The 14,155-nt window shown below is 46.7% G+C and overlaps 1 protein-coding gene across 2 annotated transcripts in view; it reads right to left on the bottom strand.

The window, feature by feature from the left end:
• The window catches only part of LOC146182353 (uncharacterized), a 133,754-nt gene that overhangs the window by 57,136 nt on the left and 62,463 nt on the right, over positions 1-14,155 (bottom strand). For both annotated transcript variants that reach the window (XM_084577440.1, XM_084577441.1), the window contains exon 2: positions 681-796. The gene's annotated coding sequence lies outside the window, so the exon portion shown is untranslated. The remainder of the gene's footprint in view (positions 1-680; positions 797-14,155) is intronic.

The raw sequence follows: 14,155 nt of genomic DNA, 5'->3' as shown, positions 1-14,155 counted from the left end.
TTTGCATTCCACTGGCCCACCAGGGTTCCCTGACCAAACCATGGCTGAGAACCACTGGCTTAGGGTATGGAAAGACAATTCGCAAGGCATTATAGCCACTGATTTTTCTACCCCTTCCCCCATAGTCGGGTATATCCTTGCCCCTGTTATGGAGGCAAAGCTTAATTTGAAACGTTTTTTTTTTTTTTTGCATGATGACTACACAAAATGATAACTGCTTCCCCGTTATCCTCAGAACCCCCCCCCCCCCCCTTCCCTATAAATTTAGACCCCCCCCCCCTCATTGCAACACCTAGGGAAACCTCCTACCCTAGGGATAATGGGGAAATCCAGCTCACAAAGGACGCTTCCGTCAGTTAACCTCCAGAAACAGGCCTCCGGTCGGGTCCAGACTTTGATTCACGGCTAGTAACTGAAGAAATTGTGCTGAGATGCGTGCCCTTCGTATGAACACTAGATAAACGCAAGTGGTTGCCCAGTTTAGCAGTGGGGAAGGCTATAGAGCTCATTTACCGCATATGCCTAGCTGGAACCTGTACCTGTAACGAAAACTTTCCACGACAATCGACATAAAGAAAATAAAAACACACGCGCTAAGATGACGAGAGAAAGCATAAAATGGAGAAGACGGAGTGCAAGAGCGGCGGCGCTGCTGTCTTCGTCACAACCGAAGGGCTCACCTTGTTGGAGGTCTTCAGAGGGGGAGCATGGACGCTTCCGCCAGCGACCGAGGTCGCATCGTGTCCGACGCCGTCACGGGCTGTCAAAGAGCGCGCGGCTGGAGGAGGGGGACAGCCTGTATGGAAAAAGAAGAAAAGAAGACATTTGAGTCTTGGAACACTCTCGCACCTGATCAGTGCTCGCTAAAAAAAGCGTTTTGTATTTTTTTTTCTTTTTTTGGACAAGCCGAATCAGGCAGTGCAGGCGTTTTCCAGTACCGTCTTTTTTCTGTGTATGCATGTGGAATTAGCAGTTCTGCATATTTCCTGTTTTTGGCTGCCTGATCTACTATCCCACCGTATTGCTTTCTATTTGTCGTCATAGCATGTTGAGAATGTTGAGAGGAAGCCGCCAAAAGTAGAACAGGTTTTCTTTAGTAGGAACAGTAACCGAAATCAATTTTGTTTACATTTGACAATGTCGAACAAAGTCAGAGGCATCAAAATTTGTGGGCTTATAATTTGATCTGACGGTTATTTGTTTAGGTAACAAGAAAAGCTCTAAGCCTATTTTCTGTTGCGGAGGAATTGCGTCTGTCGGTTAGAGCGCTGACTTCAGTCGTGTGCGGCTATAGCGAGAAAATTACCTTTAGCGTCAATATTCACCTGGGAGTTGAAAAGGACAGCTAATTGCAGGTCCTAATACCACTATGAAAATTCTACATCAGTCAAGACATCCAACCCGGAATCATATCGCCACAGTAAGGTAGTTATATAGTACCGGTAATATCGTCTCATTCCAGTTGCAATATCAATTAGTCTGGTAGCTCGTTGTGCACTGGAGAGGCAATCAAACCTATGACATTAGCGGGCTTCAATCGCTTTCAGGCGTATTGCACTAGTGGTGCGTTTTCTAAAAGCCGTCTATGTTTGCTCACAACAGGTCAATTGCAGTTGCACTAAGCATGTGTTACGTGGGAAGTGTCAGTGTACACGGTCATCTAATCTTAGCTAGAACATGCGAGCGCTTGGCCGCACTGTTCATAGCGCCACTGTGACCGCCGCAGCCGCGAATCGAATCGAAGCGGCAGACAAGAAGCGCTTGTTACAAGTCCCTTTACGCCTGTGTAATTTTGTTCCACTGCGTGGCCATGTCGGACGCACTGGCCCTACGAAGAACGTGGCCACACGCTCGCGTGTTCCAGCTAAGTGTGGACGACCGTGCACAGTGGTAGCCACCACATCAACTTGCGCCAATATATACCATGCTCAACAGAGAGCATAGCCAAAAGGCGCCTATATGATTTTTGCTGGATAAAGTTGAGTGCTTCCATACCATAAGATCCGAAATAACCTTTTAGCGTGTTTTTTTTTTATTAATATCAATGATATTCTCATTGATGTCTCGGTATTCTTTAATATGAGAATTATTACTACAGTTTTTTTTTCTTGGCACCAAGGTGTAAAATGAAAAAACGTGCAGATTGTTGAATATCAATGTATGAACATGCGTTGCAGACACGCCTAATCGATTTCACCGAGAAAAAAAAGAGAGAGAGAGAGAAAAAAAGCGGTTGAGCGGGCGGACAGCAACGAAGCATAGCATGAAATGGTCACGCCTAATCGATTTCACCGAGAAAAAAAAGAGACAGAGAGAGAAAAAGCGGTTGAGCGGGCGGACAGCAACGAAGCATAGCATGAAATGGTCACAAAAGCCCCACACTCTTTCACATCTCTTGGGAATGCCAGGACAAACCTGACCCAACGTTAATAGTGCCATGCCCGACACACGAGCAGTGGGAGGCGGCCCTGACCAGCGACAACCTGGACCAGCAAGCCTGGATTATCCAGCTAGTCCACAAGTCAGCTGCTGCCAGCGGAGCCTTGGACTAGGGGCACCGACCACCCAGCTCCTGCGAATATTTACTGATTATATGCTCATTAAAAGTTTTCTCTCTCTCTCTCTCTCTCTGTCCGTCTACAGTTACACGTGGCCATATTGTGCTCACGGCAACGGCAAAGAAGGGCGAGTCATCATGCCACTGAGGACAGCGGCTGGTAACCAGAGTAGTCAGTGCCGGCCTTCAGTGACTCAATTTGTGTCGTGCATTGCATTTTTCCGGATATAGTGCCCCGCTGGACTTCATTTCCGAGTCCGGCGTCCACACCCTTAACTAACCCATCCACATCTCCTTAGGCCTCAGGCCATCCGTGTGAACAAATATTTATGAATTAGGGGTAATATCCTCGTCTTTCCTTTTTTCTGCCTTTTTCATAATGTACTAGGTGCATAAGGTGCTCTGTCAGAATGGCGAAGACCGCGTTCAGTACGTTTTCGCAACGTCTGGGACTCCGAAGTCATATGGACTTCACTATACGGATCAAGTCGCGCTGTATTTCCTGCATTCCGCTGTGCTCTTCACTTTGCTGCATGCTCCTAAGTACAGCGTATATTCTCACGCATGTTCCACGTTTCTTACGCCGCGCGGGCGCGGCACCTTTGACGTGCGTGTATACATATTCGCCTCTATATATAGTCAGGCATTCTCTGCACAGTGAGTATTTGTGTACACGTGGGCGGAGTAGGCCACGATGCTCTGCGTGCGCAGGAAGGGAATATCAATTGAAGCGTGAATCTATTGTAGCGCTGGGAAAGGGAGTTAGATGGAGGAAGGGGTAGACCGTGACCACGTCATGCAAGATGTGAGTTGACGTCTGGGAAAAAAATGCGCGAATAGCTTTTCGGGAGCGTATAAGAGACGTTAGCGGAGCGTGTACTGTGTGTGTTTTCGCGACTGCGTACACAGCTACGGCGTTCACGGGTGCGTGATAATTGAGGTCAACGTCGTGGGGAGTTAGCCGCGAAGCTATCGTGATGCGTGCGGTTTCGGCCGTGCCGCACGTATGGTATGTGGCCTGCGCCGGTGTGCACGTTGCGGCTTAGTGACCATTTCATGCTATGCTTCGTTGCTGTCCGCCCGCTCAACCGCTTTCTCTCTCTCTCTCTCTCTCTCTCTCTCTCTCTCTCTCTCTCTCTCTCTCTCTCTCTCTCTCTCTCTCTCTCTCTCTCTCTCTCTCTCTCTCTCTCTCTTTTTTTTCTCGGTGAAATCGATTAGGCGTGTCTGCAACGCATGTTCATACATTGATATTCAACAATCTGCACGTTTTTTCATTTTACACCTTGGTGCCAAGAAAAAAAAAAACTGTAGTAATAATTCTCATATTAAAGAATACCGAGACATCAATGAGAGTATCATTGATATTAATAAAAAAAACACGCTAAAAGGTTATTTCGGATCTTATGGTATGGAAGCACTCAACTTTATCCAGCAAAAATCATATAGGCGCCTTTTGGCTATGCTCTCTGTTGAGCATTGTATATATTGGCGCAAGTTGATGTGGTGGCTACCACTGTGCACGGTCGTCCACACTTAGCTGGAACACGCGAGCGTGTGGCCACGTTCTTCGTAGGGCCAGTGCGTCCGACATGGCCACGCAGTGGAACAAAATACGCTTGTCCGGGTGGTCAGCGATAAAGCAAATAGTGAGAATAATCACGTCATTTTCCCTACGGCCGAGAAAGTGACATTTCCGTTATTCTATTCGCAGAGTAGCCATTCTACTTCAAAAAAAAAATACTTGCGCAAAAATAGTACTATTCTGGGAAGACCCAAGTAATTCACCGCATAGGTGGATGAGCTAGCGGACAGAACACAGAAGAGTAAGGACGGACAGAGCGCGCAGCCATCTTTTGTACACTTGGCCACTTCTTCGAAGCCTTGAAGGTATTTGACATCATCGTCAAGTGCTTCACTATTGGCGATCATAAGCATGAAACGGTGAGGACGTCCCGGCTGAGGATTCTTTGACGGTTGCCTCGGAGCATTTTTCCTCCGCGCACTTTTTGCGCTGGTTTTTGTGTATGGGAAATAAGCACTATGCAATCTGAATCTAGTTGAATTCCCACGTCAGCTGCAGTGTGCATGGTATACGGTCATCAAGTATAGTGGCACACGCCATGTCATATATAGAGACATAACTGCTGCATATGTCATCCAGCGCCGCAGAATTTTGTTTTACCTGGCCATCACGATTTCGAAGCGGAAGCTACTAAATGGCTTCCGCCAATGAAAACCAAACGCAAGACCACAGGCCCTCTAAACAGAGCTATTTGGGCAATTGTTGCAAGCATACGCTTGTCCGGGTGGTCAGCGATAAAGCAAATAGTGAGAATAATCACGTCATTTTCCCTACGGCCGAGAAAGTGACATTTCCGTTATTCTATTCGCAGAGTAGCCATTCTACTTCAAAAAAAAAAAAAAAATACTTGCGCAAAAATAGTACTATTCTGGGGAGACCCAAGTAATTCACCGCATAGGTGGATGAGCTAGCGGACAGAACACAGAAGAGTAAGGAAAAAAAAAGCAAAGATCGCCACTTCGTCGCCTGAAAAATATCCGCAAGGATGTCCACGTTCGCGCACACATGCCTCTTTTTCTGCGTGCTCCGACGCGCGTAGATGACGGAAACGATGGCAGCGCCGCACCGCGGTCACCCGTGCGGCCTACGAATGTGGGTCTCCGTGTTTCTTCCGCTTTCAGAAAACGTTTTTCTCAGTGTGGTGTGCAGAGTGCCGTAAAATCTGGTAATCACCCCCCCCCCCCCCCCCCCCCTCCCCCCGAAGATTACGTCTTCCGCAATGATTTTTTACGTTCTATTTTTGTTTTCCCTCCAGGCAGTGACATGCTCACTGACGTGTTCAAACAAGTACTAACAACAAGCCATCCGCCTGGCGGCTGAGGCCGTGAAGCAACAATGTATCTTCGCCAGACCTTAATTTGCGAGGCTCCTGAGTAGGGCTCCCTTAGGCCTGCGTGCCGTGGGGTGCAAAAAGGAGTCTCATTTCGGTGGAAATAAAACGTTTTGATGATGATGATGACGAACTCTCGCCTCAGCGTGTCTGAGCAGTTTTGTTTTTCCACATACCGCGGGAAATAGGACCGCCTTCCTTTTCAATCTGAACTTGCGGAATGTGAAATAAACAAAGTATGCATATAAATTTATATAACATATCAAGCTTTATTTTGTGTTTCTACTTAATAAACATGGAGAATAAATATTTGGTTCTTTGTGAATAGGCGCTACTTTTAGTTTTGATAAGCGGACGCTTTACCGTGCGTGAACTCCTGTTTCTCGCATGTCCGAGCCGATTGCAGTAGCGTGAACGGTTGACGCCAAGACTGACCTGCTTCCGCGGCACTTTGCACATACTGCTCACAGGCTAGATGAAAAGGAGATAAAAACATCAAGCCGACCTTTGAACGCTGATGGCACCCAGCGACACACACGTACGCACATGCTCACACGCGTGCACAACGGCTTTCACATCGGAAAATGCGAAAGGGCACGCGGAAAAGAGGGCCTCGCGGTCGCATGCATATTTATGGGCGGAAATGCAGATGGTGCCCTGCTGTTGTTGCGCAAGCTCCATGGTTGCCTGTGTGTGTAACATCGGTGACCTTGCCAGTGTGGCGTCCTGCGAGCCACATGGCTACCTTCAGGTCGGGGCAGTGTTAGTTGACGTAGGAATCGCCGTACGGACCAGGATTTAGCTCCCACGGAGTCATGTGACCTCCGAACATTTGACCGATGCGACGCCTTTCGGGCTACTGTTTCGACAGACTGGAAACATCGCTTTTAAAAAACGGACCTGCGGTAATGCGACGGTGCAAAATGTCGGTGCCAGTCAACAACCGGCTTAGTAACTCTAGGCAAGTTCTGAGTCTAGTGTGTTCAGACCAACCAGAGATCGACATATGGCCAATCAGCCTGGCCAAATGTTGGCGTGTCGTGACTACGCTATATGCGACTTCATCATTCTGGCCAGTCGTTGTCAGACGTTTCACCTGGTGTCCTACGACGCCAACGATATCGACGCACTTTTTCTGTAAAATGATTCAAGTTTCTGCCAACTAGTCATTGTATCTTCATTGATTCACCTCGGTTCTTCTGCTGCATGGGACGTCAGCAAGCAGGTCACTGGCTTCACTCCGCAGGAATTCCACAAAATCTTCGTCTCCTGTGCAGTTTACAGTGAAGTATCTTGCAGCCTACTTTTTTCGTAGGTCCTCTTCGCTATTCGGTTGTTGTGTCCAGTATAGATCACTCTAGTAGATCTAGTAGGTTCAGTAGATCAGTCAAGCATAAGGTGGAAATGAGGCATATTCGCTTGCGTCCATGAAATGATTACGCTACATCGATGTCGCATATTCCCACAGACGTGAACGTTTTGAAAGAGTTTTGGTTTGGTTTGGTTTGGTTTGGTTTGGTTTGTGAGGCTTAACGGCCCAAAGAGACTCAGGCTATGGAGACGTCGTAGTGGAGGACTCCGAAAATATCTACCACCTGGGGTTCTTTAGCGTGCGCTGACATCGCTCAGCACGTGGGCGCATAGCTTTTCGCCTCCACCGAAAAGCGGCCGCCGAGGCCGGGATTCGATCTCGCCTTCTTGGGCACAGTATAGTTGAACGCCGTTACCACCGAGCCACCCTTGCGGGGTTGAAAGATTTTTACATCAAGGTATTGTGAGCCGCTGTTAACGGACAATACTGGATCAGTTTACCTTTGTAATTAGCCTTGTTTTTGGCGTGACCATCGATTCCGCAGCGAAGTTTACGATGGGCTTGCATACATTAATTGACATGCGCGGATACAGCTCTCGGCTCGTATACAGTTGCAAACTGCGATGTTACAGTTCATCAGTTTCATAAGGCTGTTTACACAATAAAGGGAATGAACGCGGTTTGGCAGCGCTATTGCAACGGTACGTATCTCTCTCAAGGTATCACGCAGCCCACTCTTCGAGCTTTGTATCGCGGCGAATATTATAAAAACAAAAATGATTCATATTGCTCTAGGAAACAACAACAAAAAAATAAGTCCATCTCAGAAACTCATGGCAGCTACATAAAAACATCATCAGCTAGAACGGACCAAACGAATGAGACTGATGCTGTTTGTTACAATTTCGGTATGACGCCAGTCAGCCGCGGCGAATATTTGCCAGGACAGAGCTGTGCGCGTCCCCTTGCGTCGTAGACAATAGAATAACTTCTGCACTCTACGTGTTCACAGTGTCTTACTATGGGCACCGAGAGCTGCTACTATTGTTATGTAGAGTTTGCGTTGTGCGGACGAGAGATGGAGACGATTGATTTTTCTTGTCCAGTGCTCATACCACCCTATAGTGGGCACACTACTGCGTCTACCAGTGCCGCAGGCGCTGTAGGTTTCGGTTTCGGACGAACGCAAGGAAGTAACGTTGCGCAAGGAGGCGATGCGGTCGAAAGTGAAATGTCACAGCGGGAGCGGGATGAAAGGGCTGTGGAGACAACAAAACGTCGCTTTGTGAACTGTAAAAGGCTAAAAAGAGATATATTGTTGTTGGTGTTAATACCACGGCGTGACAGACTCTTCTACTGTCAGGACTTGGCTATAACATTTTGTTGTCCACCCGATATGAACGAGAAAGCCTCAGAACCAAACCAATCCAATCCGATCTAATCCAATTATTTTCCCGCCTTCAGCATAGAGAAAGATTCCTTCAGCACTTTCGCACTTTGTACTTTACGTAAGGTAGATCCCCGATGGGCCTTGCTTTAAGTAGCACGAGCGACGAACTAGTCTGACATGGATGCGTGTGGGAGAAGACGTCTATGATGCAGTCCCTTAAACGACAACCTTTAGTGGTGCAACTGGACTAAATCGCCTGTTTTGTGCGTACATGTCAGTGCAGAACGTAATCAATTGCGCTGAGCCTGTCCGCTGTCGTGGTGTGATGTGAGTGTGTGATACCGTATTTACGGCTTTATGTGCTTGCTATGGAGCCGTGCTTTTTGCTCTGTACGTCGTCATCGTCTTCTGCGTGTGGATAACGTCGGCAACGAGGCGGAATTAGCGGGCGTTGCATGACGACGCTGCTTTCGTTGAAGGTAAGCAAAACTGTTATCTTTTGACGGACGGAAGCCGTACATATATTCGGAGGCGCGTTTTACGGGAAAATGCCTCATGACAGCAAAAGTGGACCATCTCTACAACAATTTCAGAGAAGCTTGCTTAGTACTGATTATTCAAACTTTATTTAGTCCTGTAGAAACTATCATGGCAAACACATCAGGGTCATTGTTATGCAACAATCACATCACAAAAACTGCAAACCTTTTAAAAATCAATCAATTAGCACCGCTCCTGTTGGTCGACTCTTATCGGCGGGCGTATCGACAAATGGGAGATGGCTAATTGACAAGTCTGTGACACTTGCTGTGATATGATCTGTGTGGCTGTTACAATACTGCGCCTATGAAGCTTGGCAAGCGTAGAACTCGTATTTTTGTGTGAGTGTGGAAAGGAAGGATTCTCTGTGATTTTGTGGTTTCCATCACGGTCAATATATCTCCTAGCAGTTAGCAACAATATTGTCGAATTGGTGCGGAATTTCTGCTATTTGATTCGCATTTTATATCAACAATTTAAAATGTCTTAAATATCAATTATATACTTCAAATGAAAGAGATGTGACGGAAAGCGAGTGTTCATGCTAGCATATGTTCTCAGGCGCTGCATTTGTATGTGCGCTTGTCTGTGGAGAGAAGTGCCGTGTTTCTGCTTTTGTACGTAACACGCATGACCCGTTTAGACGTCTTCGAATAACAGCTTGCGCAGTCAGGTCCTGGTGTGCAAGCGCGTTAACTCAATTAATCAAAGAAAGAAAATATATAAAGAAAATAGGAGGCTCTTGTCATTGAAATGCATGAACACATTAACTTTTTTTTTTTTTTTTTTTTTTTTTTTTTACTTTCCTTCGCGACTCAGACCTTTAATCACAGGTTTCGCCACTTTCCTCTGCCCTGGTAGGAAAACTGTATGCAGTGTTGCCTATGCCTGCATGCTGCGTCTATCATTCTGTTAGCGCCAAGGCAAGATGTAAAGGGGAGACATGCACTCTCACCTTTATATCCTGCTTCAAGGTAGAACTAGTGTCCTACACTTGGCCTTTGCAAAGTTTCCTGAAATTTCCTCATGCTAGGTACTACTTACAGATTGGCGCTCTCCCTATTTAATTAAAGCATTGTGCTCGCATGGAGAAAGTTTCAGAAAATGACCACTGACATTTCGTAAAATTGCTCCTAGGTGGCGCATCCGTCTGCTGGCTGCAATGAGAGCAGTTGGAGATGCTTGTATTTAGAAATAGAACCGAAATTTCGTTACTGATACCACTGAGTATCTGAACAGCTAGGTTGCCACGTTCTTCCCGAGGCAAGACTCCACTATATTTAGCCACTAACGCGCACACTTGACTGGGGATTACAGTCCGACGGTGTCTGTGATCGTCGCATCGATCGACGCTCTGTAACTATAGCTTCGATAGCACTGCACATTTCTAGCGAGGCAGAACTGGCTGTAGCTCGTGCGCACTTTCGCCTATATATTGCCTCTGTCGGTATTATCGGCTATTAATCGGCCCCGTTCGTCCTTCGGCCTCGAAGGACGTTCGACAGCTTCACGTATCGGCGTTCCTCCAGGCGATGGCGGCGACGAGACATAATACGGGAGTGACCCAGAACGAGGTTTTTCTTCGCTAAGGAAGGGCAGGGTGTTCGTCAAGCCGCCGCCGCCGCCGCTACCGCGCGAGCTGCCGCCGCAGGGTACATATGTACGACTGTCCATATCCCGTCGGCAAGTGATGATGATATGGTGCGGCATATATTATGGAAAAGCGCCGACGCATAACGAAAGCTCGCGCATTTTCGCGCCTCTGTATGGTTCGCGCGATGTACACTCATCAAGCACCCCCTCCCCAACCCCACGTATGCGTTCCCTTATGTTCGTACTCGTATAATGAACGTTCGATAGCGCTCGCCGGCGACCTAAATTTCGGCCAATCGTCTCCGATCTTGGAAAGACGAAACGGGGCAGGAACTTCGAGAAAGCGAGGTTGGTTCGGTGAAAAAGTCGATAGCCTTCGGCTATATGTAGAGGCCGACTGTCTGTCCGTGGGAAGTGCCAGTATAAACCGCGTTAGGCCTACGCGAGGGAGAGCTGCGCGTGCACTGTACCTGCGATTGCGAGAGCCTGATGGTTGTGTTTGGACGGTGTGAAGACAGACATGCAACGTTTGCGTGACGAAAAGCAGTTTACTGAGCGGTGCGTTTGGTTATACCGCAAGCACACAACGACCCAGATCCCCGGACAGACGCCCCGAGACAAAGGGGGGTGCCGTGGGAACGCGTCTTCTACTGGTCGCTCCGGGAGTGTTCTTAACCACACTCGTTCCTTTGTTGTCGCGGTAAACGGATAGTTAAGATGGCACACGAATGGTGCTGTGACGTCGGTGTATATGTATTTCGAACTGCTCACGAAATGTGCACCGATAGTTTCTAAATAGGGCTGCTGTTGCAGCCTAGCTTGTGTATCGCGGTCTTCAATATAGGGTCAATAAACCCTATGAGACAAAATAAATCACAAACAAATGGCAGTTGCCATAAAACAGAAAAAGCCTTCTTTTGTTCTGTTTCTTTTCTTCTTTTTTTTTTGCGTAACATGATATAAATTACATGGAGTGGTTTACAGCGTAGCTCAGCAATTTTCTTAACAAATAATTTTCACTATTAACGGATTACTGAGGACAACACGGTACAGTTATGGTTAGCAAAAGCTCATATCTTTCGGATATGGTTAGGTTTGTCCGGCAGAGTATGGCATACACAGGACCACCACGGCAAGAAAAACAGACACTTCCACAACGTGTCTCATCTGCGGTCTTTCCTGGCTATGTGGGCATTTTTTAGGCAGCGAAGGACGCGTATGTAGTGGGCAAAAAAGAAAAAAAGAAAATTAGATTTAAAAATGTAAAATTTTCCTTCTCTGACCGCTCGTGCCATCTTTGTGATATCGAGACCGAAAGGAAGGATTCCGTGATCACCGACTGGAAGTGAATGGCTCTAGCCTAATCTCAACGGTCAAAGCACAGAAAACTGTCGTGATGTCATCACAGTTCGCTTAGCGAAAGTGGCCGGTGGTGGCGACTCCTTTATTTTGCTTTTATTTTTACCTTCTTTAAAAGTTTATGAAACCTCTACTCTCGTACGCGCCTAGGAGACTCGATCCACCTGTAATTCATTCTTAGAGACATTTTTAGAGCGGATTCACACGACGAACCGAATCGCAGGTATGAATGACGAATTGCGCATCACGTAAGTGTTTTATTTCCATTTGCAAAATACAGTTGAGAACGGACAGGTTCGAGGAAAAAAGCTGCGGAAACAGCTTGACAGGTCCGAAAACCCGTTTGTTGGCAGCAGCAGCCGTGCGGAATGGCAATTCTTTCAATACAATAAAGCACAAGCATGAAGAAAGAAACAAAATAACAAAAAGGTGAATCTGCAAAGCTACATAGGTTAGTATTCAAAAAATACAGCAGCATGAAAACAATCTCACTCAGTCACAAAAGAAGTACAATTGGCAAGGAACATATATAGCGCTGATTTACGATGACTAACCCAATGGTTGAAAATATAAATACAGACTCAATATTAGTGGCAAAAATAATTGTGTAGAGTAGATAATGAAACATGTAAAACATCAATATTTTCCGAGATTAGTGCATTGAGTAAGGCAGGTAGGGTATAAGCAATCATTTGCTTACCGTAATTAGTTCGCGTGTGTGTTACATACCAGTATTCCGGACATCGCGTTTGGTAGTGAAGTAGATTTTGTTTAAGATTGGCTGTTGAACGGATGGCAAAATTATTCAATTTGCATTCTTTAATGTATGCGTGTACTAACATGTAGTTGTATAAATTATGCACTTTCAATATATTAAGCTCTTGGAACAAAGGTTCACTTGGGAAATCCCAGTTCACATATCGCGCGCAAAAATTTTTTCTGAAGGACAAGTAACCGACCTACATTTGTGGCAGACATGGTACCCCAGACAAGACAGCAGTGATTAAGGTGACTCATAAAGAGAGATTTATATATAAGCAATTTTACATTACGGGGAAGATACCTAAGGGAAAAAATTAGCCCAACTACCTGGGATAGTTTACTTACAAGTGATGATGAACGTGACTTGACGTCACGGTTTCAGGCCAACAAATCTGTGACCGCGTATGACGCACCGACGGAAAAAAACAAACAAGAACACCGGCGTCTTTTACTTTCAGATCTACTATTTTCATCCGTCGTGTGAACGCTTTCAGCACGCGGATAGTCGTCCGCGACCTCACCCGTCTTAGGTATCGAAAAATGTATCATATTATTTGATGTGTCCTAGTGCTACCACCAAGATTTCCTGGTGTTGTTGGTGTAGACGCTAGAAAAGCTTGATGTCTTCTTGTGAGGGCACGAGGCACCAGACATTGCCCGATTGATATTTTTTTCGGTTGGGCGGCACTCCGTAAAATGAAATTAAAGACACAAAATTTTGAAATAGGGAACGAACCCAACAAAGACACGGTTGACGGCGGAAAACCATTAAATTCATTGTTCAATTCCTCCGTTTCGCGCCAAAGGCCGGTAGCTGCGCCAGAGCACGTACCATTCACGAGGGCTCTGAGCGATGAAAAGGTCATTCGGTACGCGCTGCAACGCCTCGATGCGCGCCATTGAAAACAGTGCGCGGTTACAGGCGCGCCCACAAGCGCGGGAGCCTGCGCGAGAAAAATCGAGACTTCGGAGCTTGCTGTCCCTGCGAAATCGCCGCCGCATTTTGACGCTGCGTGCCAGAGAAGAAGAAATGGCGAATAAAGAAAGAAAGAAGCTAACCGGCAGCAAGCTTCTGGAGCGCGCGGCACATAATGTCATGCTTTGTAAAGGCTATCCGATCTCCCGCTATTCGACCTGTATTACAGTTGTCGGAGAAGGAGGAGTTGCGCGGCGACGAAAAGACACCCTGTATATAGTATATGCCGTGCCCAGGAAACAACCCGGCGGCAGTCCTGTATGGGTGTATATTTATAAGCACGGTGTTTGAAGCCGTCGAGAAAAGGCGGTTGCAATGCGCGTCGCGTATTACACAGGCACCACGCGGAAGGTGTATCGAGGGGCAGTCGGCGATAATAAAGGAACAGAGATTGCTTTTGTATATGTTTCCTTGACTTTACGTTTTGTAACGCCTTTTCTTTTTCTTGTCCTTACGTCGAGAATGAAGGTCTAAAGAAAGAAACCTTGGAAGAGAGAGAGAGAGGGGGAGTGCTTCAAAGGCGGGCGAAAATGAGGGTATAATAGGTGAGCATGTTTCTTTTATTTCCCTTCCTTATATGGGTCAGTATCATTTTACGGAACCGAAGTAACAAAAAACAATAACGTTGGAAAAGGTAAGGCGGTCAGGCCAAGACTGCCGTACGCGTTGTTGGCTCCGTGTAAGCGACTCTGTTTTTGGCGGTGCTACATTGGTCGTGTGAAACCCCGAAAAATGAAAAGGGGGGGGAAATAAA

The sequence above is a fragment of the Amblyomma maculatum genome, chromosome 8 (genome assembly GCF_055883805.1).
Source record: "Amblyomma maculatum isolate TAMU_Amacu chromosome 8, ASM5588380v1, whole genome shotgun sequence".
NCBI lineage: Eukaryota > Metazoa > Arthropoda > Arachnida > Ixodida > Ixodidae > Amblyomma > Amblyomma maculatum.
This window is presented reverse-complemented; position numbering and strand designations above follow the sequence as displayed.